Genomic DNA, 13,687 nt, shown 5'->3' with positions numbered 1-13,687 from the left:
GGGGGCCTTGAAAGGCTCCTGATACGTAGTAAGACACAGTGTATTCTGCTGATTCACAATTATGGAGACTGTGTAAGTGTGTATTTTTTATTGATGTGCTCTAATAATGGTGTAGCAACAGTCGTTTTACATCATTGACGTTTTACAGCAATATTTCGCAGGGTAATTTTTGGGTCCGCCTTTTTGATGGAGGACCGGCCCCTTAAGAACTCACCTCGGGTCCCCCCCTCCCCCAACAAGCAGAAGAACAAATGGTCTAGTGTTCCAGGAAGGAGCAAGTGAGGTTATAGTTTAAATTGCTGAGTGTACTGGGCTCTGAGCACGAAGCTCATTAGATACCAAAGGGAGGGGCGAACTGATTTAAAAAATTTTCAACAAGGCAGACACCAAAGGTGCTGGGGAGGGGGAGCGGATATTTGTCTAATTGAATTAAGGCCGCGAGTGGTGGGGAGCCGTCACCGACGTGGAGGGGAGGAAGGAGAGCTGGGACTTGGGTGCACCAGGGCTGGGCCCTATAAGCCATTGCAACAGAAAACACTTTGCAAAAGCCCGAGGTCCGAAGCCTGGGGGTGGGGTGAGGAGGTTCGAGGGCTCAGGTTCCCCCAAACCTTCCCCACAAGCCCCCACACCCGAGTTGCTGGCGCCTACCCCTGTGTGAGTTCCTCTCTAAGCATTTCTGGCTCTTCCCCGGAGGTGTTAGGTGTTTTGCAAAGATCGAGGCTCCGCCTGAGCCCCCACTTTTTGAAGTGGGGGAAGACAACTGGGGTGTCTTCTAAATTCCCGGTTTTGAGGGAGATACACCCTCGGGCAGATTGCCGGGGCTACGGTAGGGCCAACTGGGCGGCTGGGGGAGGGTAACACTTTAGCAGTGTCCTGGATTCCCCTCCCCCTTAGAGTCCGCGGGGGTGGCCCGAGTTCCAGTCCCCTCCAGGCAGTGGTGGAAAGGTTGGGTTTGAGACTGGGTGGGATTAGGCCCGGGTTCTACTGTCCCCACAGAGGCCACGGGGAAGGGGCAGGGATCGGAACAAGTAGGGAGAGGCCCGGGTTCCCCACACCCACTAGGCAGGGGGTGGGCTTGGCGCGAGGGACTGTAGGGACGCAGGTCCCCAGCCGTGGGGGAGGGGCAGGGCTGAAGTCCCTACTCTCTGCGGGGGAGGGGCTGGTTTGGGACGCGGCCCCCCCAGGGCGCAGGGGAGGGGCCGATTGGGACGCGGGTTCTCCTCCCCCCGGGGGGTGGGGGAGGGGCGGGCCGTGGTGGCTGGGCACCCCCAGCAATCCTCCAGGCCGGGGTCGGAGCGCTCGCGGCCGCTCCCCGGAGGTCACTGCCCGTGCCGGTCCCTCCCGCCGTCCCGCCCTCTCCCGTCGCCGCCACTCCCGCGCCAGCCTCCCAGCGCTCGCGAGCGAGGAGCCGCCAGCGCCCCCGCCCCGCAGCCGCCGCCGCCGCCGCAGCGCCCTCCGGCCGCCATTCGGCACCGAAACTTTCCAGCGCCCGCGCCCTCTCGGGGACTCGCGCGGCGGGGCGGGGGCGGCCCGGGGGCGGCGCTCGGCTGCTCCGGGGCGCCGGGCCCTGCTCGGCCGCGGCACGGCCCCGGCTCGGCGACGCCCGGCCGCAGGGAGGCGCGGAGCGCGGCCGGGCGCGGCGGCGCCACCACAAGTTGCGCTGCTCGCGGCGAGGTGAGTGCGCGGGGCTGGGCGCGCCGGGCGCGGGGCCGGGGGGCGCGCAAACTTCTGTGGCGAGCGGGGCTCGGCGTCACCCCGGGGTCCGGCGGCGGATTGGGGCGCCCGGACGCTCCGCCCGCCCCCGGGGTTCCTGGAGGGGCAGGTCCCCCACTGTCCCCGCGGCGCTCGGGCCGGGGTGCGGTGCGCTCCCTGAAGGCTGAACAATACCCCGTTGAGGTCGCTCCCCAAAGTGCGGGCGCGCCGGGTGCGGACGGAGGCTGGCAGGGGGCGCCTTTGTTTTGGGGAGGGGGAGGCGGCCGGTAAGTTTGGGGAAGCGCTCGGTCTCCCCCACCCCTGGTGCTCCTTTGTCTGCCGATCCTGGGGCTCGCTGGGCAAACCTGCGCCCCCGCGGGCTGGGGGGCCGAGGCGGGATTCCCCCCTGGGGGAGGGGAGCCCCGGTCTTCCGGGGCGCGGGCCGGCCCGGAACCGGGTGGCAGCTCGGCCGCGCGGAGAGGAGTGAGGCGGGCGAGGCGGCGCGGGCCCCGCGTCTGCTCAGTTTCGGAGGCGCGGAAACTGTCAAGGAAGTCGGAAGCCCCCTCCCCCCGCCACTCTCTGCCCTAGCGCGGGGACCGGGCTGGGGGCGCCCTTGGTCTTCGGGCATCTGCAGAGCCGCCCGGTGCAGACCTGTTGCTCCCGGGTTCTGGCGGCGGGGCATTGGGGAGTGCCCCCCAGATCCGCGGTCCTGGCCCTGGGGGGACCTTCCCTAACGGAGGGGCCAGTGCTCAGAATGGGGGGTGCGCCTTCGGGAGTCGGTGATCGCTGGGTTGGTGACAACTTTGGGTCGCTGGAGGCCTGCCGCCCTGGGATAGGGCCTGGAGCTCACGTGCGTCGCTTGTGCGCGGTCAGGCTGAGGGCCCCGGCTTGCTCAGTGCTCAGCCTCGTGTTCTCCGACCAACTGCGTCGGACAAACACAAAGTTAGGGTAGGACGGGTTTCTTTTCCAGTCGGTGATGTTCTGGAGCAAAACCTAAAAAGGAAACAAAAACCCACCCCCTATTGTATCTACAACTGTTTCTGCTTTGCATTGTCATGTGTGGCTTGACCTGCCTTCTGGGTGTTTTCCTCTGACACGCCGCGCGAGTCCCGGGTTTAAGCTGGAAGGGGAGGGCCAGGACTCGAGAGGGGGAGGGGGAGGGGACGGGAGTGGGGGAGGGGAGAGGAGCTCCGGTTAAGGTCCCAGGCGGTGGCTTAGCCGTAGGAAATGGCTCTTGACGATTTTATGAAAAGTTTACAAGAAGTCATTTCTAGAAAAGACACAATTGGGGGGAAAAAAAGAATGTCGAGTATGACGCTTTTATTTTAAAAGGCAGTCGTGTCTCGAATGTGCTGCAGATTTTTGTGGAAAACCACCAAGCTGTGTTGCTAATATGGGGATAAAAGATGAAATTCATCCCTTGATTCAATTATTAAAATGGCCCCTTAAGGCGATTGCAGGCTTTAAAGGAACACACACCTGAGGGACAAAAATGGAGATTTTTGGTGTAGTGCTGTGGTCCTCACTCCCTCACCTGCGTTTTACCCCTTTACTGGACTCAAGAGAAGTACACACTACCAGGAAAGAGTAGGAGAAAAAATAATTGTTATTGTAGACATACTTAGACGTTAATGTATCAAAATCTGGAGTTTTTTCATTAATTATAACTGTACCACTGGTTTTGTACAGGAGTGTCTTAGTTAGAAGACACATTTCTCCTTTATGGTCATGGACAAATATTCATTCGAAAATATACTGAGCTGCTGCTAGAGGCCAGGTCCTCTGCTAGGCCCAGGGTACCCAAGAGCAAGGCAGAGGCCCCCTTGGTGGACATTTAGAGTGGGGGTGGGGTGAGGAGGTGGCCCGCTCACTGACAGCAGGATGTGCTACTAGGATCCTTGGGTATTGGCTGTTCTTATTCTTCTTTTATCCAAGGCTTGGTCGGTCCAGAAATTGTGATATCTCCCTTCAATTTTCACACATTGATCCCTAAATCTCCCAGATCTTTTCACTGCTCCTGAAAGTTTGGGCTTTTTCATGAACTGTATAGGGATATTTTGTGATGTGCGACTTTGGATTTGCATTTGGTTTTGAATTCCACTTTTATGTAGCAGAGCCTCGGTTTTCTCATCTGTATGATGGCATCATGAAACTGCCTCGCCAGGCTGGTAGGAGGGTTTAAATGGGCTTGAGAGCTGACAGTGGTGAATAGAGCTCCCTGAGTTCATCTCCACAATGGCAGGTAGCATCATGACAGGTAATGTTCCTTGAGAAAAGCTACCTTCATCCCCATTTGGCCTGAACTTGTGAAAGGGCCACCGTGTTTATGCGCTACCGTTGACCAGTTATGTAACCTTGAACTCCTGCAGCTTTTCTGAACACTGTTTCCTATGTGTAAAAATAAAAAGGAGAACTAAAATCGTCCTACTGGATAGTTGAAGGAGCTAAAGAGAATGCATGTGGAAGTTTTTTAAAAACATAAAGCCTCTTGCAAATTTTAGTTGTTGCTCTTGTGCAAATAGAATAATTGCTTGTATGTTACTCAAATGCCCTGCACTGAGGCTTTTGTAGGCATTTAATGCCCTATGGGTGGCAATTATTGTTTCTCTTTTGCAGCGGAGGACAACAATACTCATAGATATTAAGTAACTTGCTAATACTGTACCTAGTGGAGAGAAGATTGTCTGATTCCCAAAGCCCAGCACTTAAACTTGGTGTTATTTTGCCTTTTTGTCCATCTAGTGTGGATTTTCTCACTTGGAGACAAAAGATGTACCAATTATACACACATACATATACAAGAGAATTTACATTGGTTATGTTCATAGAGATCTATGTATTATGTATAGACATATCTCAACAGAATCACAGAAGGTTGACCACAGTGGAGTAATTGTTTTCTTCTATAGCTTTGTCATTGCATATGGCAGCCACTTGCCACATATGCGTATTTAGACTTAACTGAAAATAACAGTTCTGTTCCATCAGTTCCACCAGCCATACTTCACTTAGTCCGTAGCTGCATGTGGCTAAGTGGCCACCATATTGGACAGCATAGAACTTGCAGGAAGTTCTGTTGGAGAGTGCTACTCTAGTTACCGCAGTGAAGTCTTACTGAAGAAGACAGTGAAGAGAATTGGTGTGCTTTTGGGGGAGGGGGCGAGGGTAAGGGAGAGGTTGATAAAGTTTGAAATAACTGCAGATAGACCTACTTTATTGTTGAAAGACCCATTTCAGCCAGCGGTTTGCCCAGGAGAGTGGTTTCTGCAAATGGGTTCTTAACCTGAAATTGACAGCTGTGAACTCTAGATTGAGGTGCTTTGGACCAATTTAGAGTTAGAAAACCAGAGCGCCAAGCTTGAGTTCCCCGACTGGGTGTTGTACTTTGGGCAAGGCATTCAGCTGCTCAGTGTCTCGGTTTCCCCATCTGAAAAATGGCACTACCCGTTTCCACGCTGCCTGCCGGAGTCCTTGGGATGGTGTAGGTGGAGGCTCATGCCAGGCTGAAGGTTCCCGTCAGTGAGCGTCCTGTGCCGGGGACCTGTAGTGCTAAACTGCGTCTGATATTGTCAAGCCCTTGCTTGTCCTGGGTGCCTCGGGCTCCCCTGTCTCCTCCTTGCAGTTTAAGTCCTAAGTATTAAGGTTGAATCTCTTGAGGTCAAAATCTTCCCTATTAAAAGGCTGATAAGGAATCCTTCCCACAAGGTGAGATTTCACAATAGTCAAAGTATTAAAAAAACAAAACAAAACATGGCCGAGTGTTAGCTGTTCCCTGCGCATGAGACCCTGAGTCAGGGTGCTATTTTTATTTCTTTAGTGGATGTGAGGTTTGCATAGTTCTTTGTAGAAATTTTATTTGCTAATGAGGCTGGGGGAGAAACCCAGCTCTGTGGGAGAGGTGACTTCCCAGAAGTGTCCTGCCATGAGCCTCTCACTTTGGCTACTTGTCAGGATCTGGTGCGTCCTGCCAGCCTTTGGCTGAAAGGACGCACACACCTAGGTACTCAAGGTTCTTCTCCAGTGGCAGGACAAGGATCCCTCCAGGGGGAGGCCGTCTGCAGTGGGCCCTGAATGTCAGGAATGCAGATAATTGGCCCCGTTACCTGCTGGGTAGGCGAACACCTCAGCTAAAACTTGGGGCTGTCTCTTTCCCAGTTTCCCGCCAGGCTGTGTGCCAGGCTGTGTACACAGCTGTGCCGTGCCCTCGCGTGGCCCTGTGGCCCTCTGGCCTAGCAGGTGATCATAGTTTCTCTGCCCAGCGGGATGAGACCATCCCCGCCCTGCTTTCCTGATACCTTACATTGGCCCTTTCTTTATTCCCCCCGCTTAAAAACAAAAAGTAGTACGCTCCATCCAATACGTTGTTAATCTTTCACCATCAGATACATTTAAAAAATAGCTTCAATCAGGAAGCAAGACCAAGGGCATTTTGTAAGCACTTTTTTTAAGTTGGAAAGATAAACTTTTTTTTTTCCCCATAACTATTTTCAGTGTGAAGGAAGTAGCTGACCTCTTGAGCCAGAGACTGGGGCGAGTTTTCCCTTGGGGTCTCGGCCCCCTCTCCCTCCGACCCACCCTTTCCATGGGGCTCCGCCAGATGGACTGTGCTGGCCAAACTGGTGAACCTGAAACCCACCAGGACCAACATAGAAGCTGGATGTTGGGAGGGATGGAAAAAACCAACGTGTTTGTAAAGGGCAATGAGAGCCTTGCCTGAGAAAAGGCCTTTGAAATCTTGAGGGAGAAATTCAGTTAATTAAGGAGTCACTCCCCGGCTGCTGCGTGGCTGGCCAGCGGGGACCTGACTTCAGAGGACCCGTGCTGGCACCCTCCGGCGGCGCCCTTCTGTACTTTATCTTTGCCGTCAAATATTTATGGAGAATCCCCAGTGTGCCTGAGGGTTAAGAAATGGAATTGGAGCACATTTAAAGTTAAGACAGGAGAGAATATGTTTATTGTACAAAGGAAGTTGGGTACCATTTCCTTTGCTTGCTTAGGTTTGTTCTTGCCAGTGGGATTAGAGTGGTTGAGATGGTTTAAGAGAAAAGGAATCCTTAGAATTAAAGATAGAGAAGGTTGCTTATGGGAATGGTGTCTTCAATGCGGAGCTCCAGAATGTTGCAGCCAAGTAATGGTTCTCAATCAGGGCAATTTTGTCCCCATTGTCAAAGGGCATCTGCCAATGTCTGGAGACATTTTGAGTTGTCACAGCTGGGGACAGGGATGCTCCTGGTATCTAGTGGGCAGAGGCCAGGGACGCTGCTCAACACCCTGCGGTGCACAGGACAGCCCCACCACAGAGAATGACCTGACCCCAAATGCCAATGGTGCCTGGGTGGAGAAACCCTGAATTATATGGTCAGCTGTGCAATTATATGTATCAAGTTCTATAGTTGTCAAGGCACACACGATTTAGGGAAACTTTATGTTAGGAAATAAGTTACGATAGCTGCTGATGGATTCAGTAAGAGTTTCAGGTGCTCATAGGAGAGAGGGAAGGGGGTGGTGGGAAGTGGACTTTCAAGAATGATTTTGAATAAGGCCTGTGAGTGTTGGCAGGACGGGGCTGCTCATCACCCAAGCTCTGCCTCAACGCCAGTGTCTTAAAGCCCCAGGTGCAAGTACACCCTGAGTGCATCGTTCTGTTTCTTCCTTTTGGTTTTACTGATGTCATCACAGACTTCCTAGGTCTTACTTTGGGTCAGCTTCTTGGTGCTCTTGGAAGTGTCAGTAGGAAAAAGACATCCAGGGTGTGGTCCTGCTGCGGCCGGGTTGTCCTGAGCCAATCCCTGGCCCACACATCTGCATGAGCCCCAGAGGAGCTCCAGGCCCTACCCGGTCAGGGGGATTCTGGACTCCTGATGGACCTGGGGGCTGGGGACAGTTGTGAGGGAAACCTGGTGTGCAGCTAGCTCGCCATGCAGGCCAGACTACATCTCTGAGCAAATCGGTGAACTCTAGCCTTTACTTTCTCATTGAGAGAGGAGCAAGAAGAGAATGAGAGAATAAAATCTATTTCTCAGGCTTGTATTAAAAGAGATAGAATTATTATAATGCTTGGAGCCCCATGTGCTTTTATTTTCCTCTTTTTCAAAGTTGGGCACTGGGTCTGGCAATGTCTCTTTATCAGTTAGGATGGTCTCTAGTAGTTTGCTGCTTCCTTTTCTTATCTTTCTTTTCCTTCTTGAATTTCAGGGCCAGTTATATATATATAAAATCCATATAATTATATCTGTATAATTTTATTTTAAATCACCATATGGTAACATTGGCTGTTTTTCTTCTTGGGTGTACAGTTCTATGTGTGTAGATTGGTGTGACCACCACGGTAGTCGGGATGGAGAACGAGTCCCTCACCTCCCTCACCGGGGAGATGTCGGTGCAGCCACCCCGCCCCCAGCCCCTAACCTGGGGCGCCCGCCCGTCTGCTCTGCTGCCCAGGTCTCCGGGATCCCGTTTTGTTTAACACATGATGAAATGCCTTATGTGAGTCCCTCTGCTCTTCCAGCACCTTCCTAGACCCTTCCCTCTGGTGACAGGTGAATGAACTTCATGCCTTTGCGCACTTGGCCACCCAGCGTTCCTCAGGACAGTAGGTTTTGTACTGTGGATGTTATCAAAAGCAAGGAAAAAGAGCTTATTGCTTCTTACTGTGTGTGAGAAAGTATGAGGGGGTTTGCTGAGGCTGCTAAAGATCTGCTGTTTCTTCTGTGCCAGGGAGTTGTTGCAGCTGTGGTGGTAGAAAAGGGGCGGTGTGGGATGCGCTTTCAGAGGGCACGCAGTACTACCAAAAGACACTTTGTGTGTAGAATGTATCAGAAGGTTAAACACCTGGTTTAGTTTCACACACAGGACTCATGTTCATTAGGAGCCCTTGCAGTTTTCCCAGTGGGTTAATCATGTAAATACAAAACAGGCTAAAAGTATTAGATGAATTCCTGCATTTGTGCTTCTGTGTAGCTGCTATCTACATTTTACGTTGGGCCATCATTTCGCTTTTTGTGATCTCAAAGGAAGTGGCATGTGTTCTAGAAGAATCCTTGTCACGGCCTTCCTCGGGTGGTTTGCTGGGCTGTGTGAAGTCGCAGAATCTGTGCACGTCCTCCCGGGTAGGGTGAAAGGGCTGGATGAGTGACTTCAAGGCTTCTCCCAGGTGTGAAGATTTTAACGTGGGAGCGGGACCCTACTTCAAGGGCGGGAGGCCACTATTTTTCTAGACTGGTTAAGGATGATGGGGGTTTTATGTTAACTAAATGTTAGGGTACGCTGACAGTTATTTATGTCTTCTGCCTAGACCATTGTTTTTCCCACGATTAAAATAAGCAATATTTTGGTGAACATTGATAAGTTGTGTATTTTTGTTAAAAAAAACAAAAACAAAAACAATTGAGAAGACAGTTTGGTTGGGTGCCTCTGGATAATTCTTGGGAGTATTAGAGTTTTAGGTCTCAGGAGACACTGTAAAATAAGCACAAACAATACTCACGGCAAAACTCACAGTGTTTATTCTTGACCAGGGTGTCTGCCTTGAATTCCTGTCATTTTTTCCTATCGTGGTGGATGTAGCTGGAATGTTTAAAAGAAAACATGAGAGTTTTCTTTGCTTGTTTCCCTTAAGGCTGGAGCCTAGAATGTGACCCCAGATAGCCTGCACCGAGCTTTTTCCACCAGCGCCCACGCGCCAGTGCAGAAGCAGCCTCGTGCCCTCCCCAGCTCTCCAAGAAGTGGAAAACTTTTCTCAGGTCTGTTGAGGACTGGATCCCCAGCCCCATCCGTGTCATTTAGGGGGGCACTTCTCCCCTTCTGGGTAGCGTGACTCTTCCCGTTACCGACTTAACCTGTTGTCATAAGGCTTAAGTCTGTGTGAGCGTGTGGCATTGTTCAATTATGGTTGAATATCCTGGTGGATGGGAGTTTGGACAAAAGGAAGCTTACTGTATGCAGTACCATTTTTATTTCTTAAATCAATAATAACAAATGCTTTATTATGGCCAGACCATATAAGGTCATTTTAAGAACTGGAGAAAAATTGAGCACAAGTGAGCTGTGATTTCCATTTTTGGTGTACTATGGGTAATTCTCAGTCTCGACCTGGACAGTTCTGCTCCTGCAGCCGTCCTTAATATCTTGACGTCCACATGAAGATGAGAAATGAAGTTGAGTGGGGTCTGTCACCAAAAAAAATCAGTAGTGCCAATATGCAAACGTAATTCCTAGCATCCATAAACATCCAGGTGTCTTCACAGTTTCAGATTGTACTTCCGAAAAGAATCATTTCAGGGACGGAATAACCTTGGGCTCCTGCCTTAAGTTCTTTGTTCAGCAGAGAATTATCAGGCATTTTAATCCTACTCGTCTTTAATGCCAACTCTATGTTGGTAAAAACTCAAGAATTCAAAATTATAAACTTGAAAATGGTAATTGCCAATTTCTGACAGTTGCAGGTCAGTCTGACACATGGTTTGGTTTGACTCCCAATTTAATTATAAAAGAAATGTCACATTCGGTTTGCATTTCTAAGTCACTGCTGATTCTATGCCAGCTCCACCCATTTCCAGTGATCTGTATCGTGATGTTTCAAAAAGGCTGGCCAGAAGAAGCAACCTTTGATGTGCACCCAAAATACAATGAAATGGATGAAAATAAGAAAGAATGATCTCATACGTGTCCAGTTCTTGACAGAAATTATTGTAGACCACATGGGGAGAAGCCTGTGGAAACTAGAGTTACTTTTACATTTCATGGGACACTCATAAATTTTATGGGACTCTGAGTATGTTTTCTTTAATAGTTTCCAAATTTGGGGGAGGGGGGCAGAAATGATGGGCCTTAGGTTTACTTCCCAAAAGGGCCTCCCACGTGAGTTTCATGCCCTCTGGCAGGTACACAACAAGATTTATTGGAGTGCAGGAAGAAAGTATGAAAATGTCTATTAAAAATTAATGCTTATATCTATTTTTTGTCTGTGAAAATGCATTTAATGTTTTGTATATATTTAATAAATAAATTTCATGAGTTGGGGGCACATGCTCAATACTTTTTCACTGATAGGAATATGCAATGAAAAACATTTTGAGATCACTGGTTTAGGTCTGCAGAGGCTAGAAGCAAGAGTAATTAAAGGCCCTGGATGGGACTGTAGGTGGGACACAGTTGTACCCCACTTTTCTTCCAGCTTTAGCTGCCAAGGTGTGTGTGCATGAAGTAACTGCGGTCCACCACCTTGAAGGTTGGACATCGCTCCAGAGATACAGATATTGGTGATTTGACTTAGGGATAGGGAAGAAGGAACATGCATCAAGAGGGTGTTGTGCACATTTTAGATCTAGTGGATTTTGTATGTTGTTTTTAAAGTTGAAAAATACTTATGTTTTAGAACTAGTTGACAGTATCTCAGGTGCAGGTGCATGAGGAAACCTTGGAACAACCTGTGCTTTTTAAGCATTTTATGACTCTGCATTGTTTTCATAATCACTTAATTCTGTTTGTAAATCAGCCGCTTCCATTGAGGATGCCCTCAGGGCTCTGGAGAATTTGGTGCTTTTGTTGAAGAAGTGGTTCAGATTTGGGTTGTGGTAAAAGTTGGTGGGTGCCTTAAATCTGGCTGTTTGTTGTTTTGTTTTCAGAGACATATTTCATCCATCATGGTTGTTATTAAATCCCTTTTTGTTTTTTGCATTTCATATTACAGTTGTTTTTTTTTTTTTTAGAGAAAACTCATTTTAGTTGATGCTGCATTACTGGTGTAGTGGTAATGTATGTGTGAATAAATGTAAAAATTAACATACACGACTCAGACCACATTGTGGAGGTGAGAAGTAGGACTCACCTCCAAAGGTAAGGTCTTTTGTCTGAGTTTATTTGCTGAGAATAGCTGAAGGTTTGGTTTTTGTCAGACTCTAAATGCCAACCTCAAGTAGTATCAGGTTTCCAGACCAGGTTTTTTGTTTGTTTAACTTGAGGGGATTGACATGTCAGCTTGTGTGTGTGCGCACGCGTATAATTTTTGGTGTTTGCGTCTGTTTTCCCCATTGTGAATATTGAATTTACAGTATAACTTTGTATATAAAATGATGATCAGATACTTGCCTAGTGCATTAAAAAGCCTATGGGGAACAATACTTGTAGGTTGGTAGATTTCTATATACTGACAGGACACCTTATGCCAAATGTCATTAACACTTGTCAGGATCTATGTAGACATTTCATGTGAACTTTGGTAGCTGAAATTTTTATGTCTACTTAAGAAACCCTGTTGCTTCTGTTTATAGTAATATTCATAAGGCACTCACCATAAAGAGAGGAGAAACAGGAAGTAGAATTTTTTGCACTCTGGATTTATGCACCTGTCTCTACTCTCCAGAGGTCAATACATTGACACTCCAGTGAGAACTTGAGTTATAATGAAGTGTAAAGCAGAGGAAAAGGTATATTTGCCCCCATTGTCCAGCCCCTGTAAGAGGAGAGAGAAATGACAGAGTATTTTGCTTTTAGCCAGACGCCTTGCCCCTTAGACAGGTGGTCTTGACTTCATGTTGGAAGCAGGTCAGCTGGTCACCACTGAATTGCTACAGCTCTGCACTGGAATCCTCTGTGTGTTTGTTGTTGAGTGATGATGCTAATTATTTGTTTGATTATTTGCCAGCCAGATCATCTGATGATATATTTCAGAATGTATCTCTAAAAATGGCCCTAAACACACTGTTCTCTGAAGCCTGCACCAGAGTTGATTTTATTTCCTAAGTGCACACTTCCTGCACCTATCAAGTGCATCCATCTAGGTGCAGTTTCTGGGAGTGGGAGGTAGAGGTGTATGGAGTTGGAATGTAGGGGACTGGTAAGGACAAATGGTAAAACCCCAGGGACATGAAATCTATGAGTATGCTAACCTTCAAGAGAGACTATAAAAAGAAATTAGTTTATAGCGTTGTTGAAGTGCCGTTTACATAATTTACAGCAAGGAAAGCGGTTACTTCTCATCAGGAAGAATGGGGTTATTAAAATTAGCTGTCTTTATCTTTCCACAGAAATAAAAATCAAATGAATTTTAGTTCAAATAATTATATGCGAAGCTTTATAATTGGAAATTTGAAGTTAGCGAAATTATATAACCTTCGTTAATTACATTAGTGTACTCAAACTAAATATAGAATGAGATTAGCTCATGGAAACATTTCATTTTTATCTCAGTCAGTACAGCTCACATCCACCCAGTAGTTAGTTTCCAGTTACATTTCATAATTTTTTGAACATCCTGGCCATGTTTTCAGAAAAGATAGTTGAAACAAGAGACTGTGTTTTAATTATTTCCCAAGTCATCTTTAAGTGTAAAAAACACAGGGTAAATTGTCCTTTTTGAATTTTCTTTCCTTTATTATATGCCTGGCACGGGAGAGAAGCAAGCAGGGGTCATTAATCCCATTTTTCTTCGTGGCGTTTGTTTTAAGGGAGACTTGGGCTCAATTCATAGTTTGCTATCTAAAAGTAAATGTTCAACCTTCTCTCATTTCCTGTTGTGTTTGCTTTTCCATTCAGTGTTCTATATTTGGACAATAAATGTATTTTTCTGTATGGGTTTCTGGTAACCCAGATGCTCACTGGGGTGGATTTCTCTCTGTCCACACCTCTGGGTTGGGCAGTTGCGAGTGTTTGGCTTTCTGTACCTCGTAGAGGTGAGTTAGATAAAGACGTTGTCCATTCCGGTTGGATAATAATTCCCTTTGTAAGCTACTCGGTGCTCCGTTCCATTTGGGTTTGCTGTAGATGTTTGCGTTGCCTTCGGGTTGCCAAGACGTTAGCTTATGGTGATGTTTGCTTTAACACAGAACTCTTAAGGCTGGCTTAAAATTCAGTCGATTTTCTTAAACAAGGTTATTGAGGTCTGAATAACATACCATAAAAAATGCCCCTTTTTAAGTGGTGCAATTCAGTGATTTTTCTTAAACTTACTGAGTTGTGTAAACATCACCATAGTGTAGTTTTAGAACATTTCATT

The 13,687-nt window shown here is 48.0% G+C and overlaps 1 protein-coding gene across 5 annotated transcripts in view; it reads left to right on the top strand.

The window, feature by feature from the left end:
- Positions 1–1,536: 1,536 nt before the first annotated feature.
- Positions 1,537–13,687, top strand: part of TBL1X (transducin beta like 1 X-linked) — a 211,927-nt gene continuing 199,776 nt past the window's right edge. For 4 of the 5 annotated variants that reach the window (XM_069464267.1, XM_069464270.1, XM_069464266.1 and 1 more), the window contains exon 1: positions 1,537–1,674. The gene's annotated coding sequence lies outside the window, so the exon portion shown is untranslated. Of the gene's footprint in view, positions 1,675–9,310; positions 9,435–13,687 lie in introns of all 5 variants that reach the window. The other variant, XM_069464268.1, reaches the window with a different exon arrangement.

Source organism: Eulemur rufifrons, chromosome 30 (genome assembly GCF_041146395.1).
Source record: "Eulemur rufifrons isolate Redbay chromosome 30, OSU_ERuf_1, whole genome shotgun sequence".
Classification (NCBI taxonomy): domain Eukaryota; kingdom Metazoa; phylum Chordata; class Mammalia; order Primates; family Lemuridae; genus Eulemur; species Eulemur rufifrons.
Note: the sequence above shows the minus strand (reverse complement) of the source record. Positions and strands in the feature narration are given on the sequence as shown.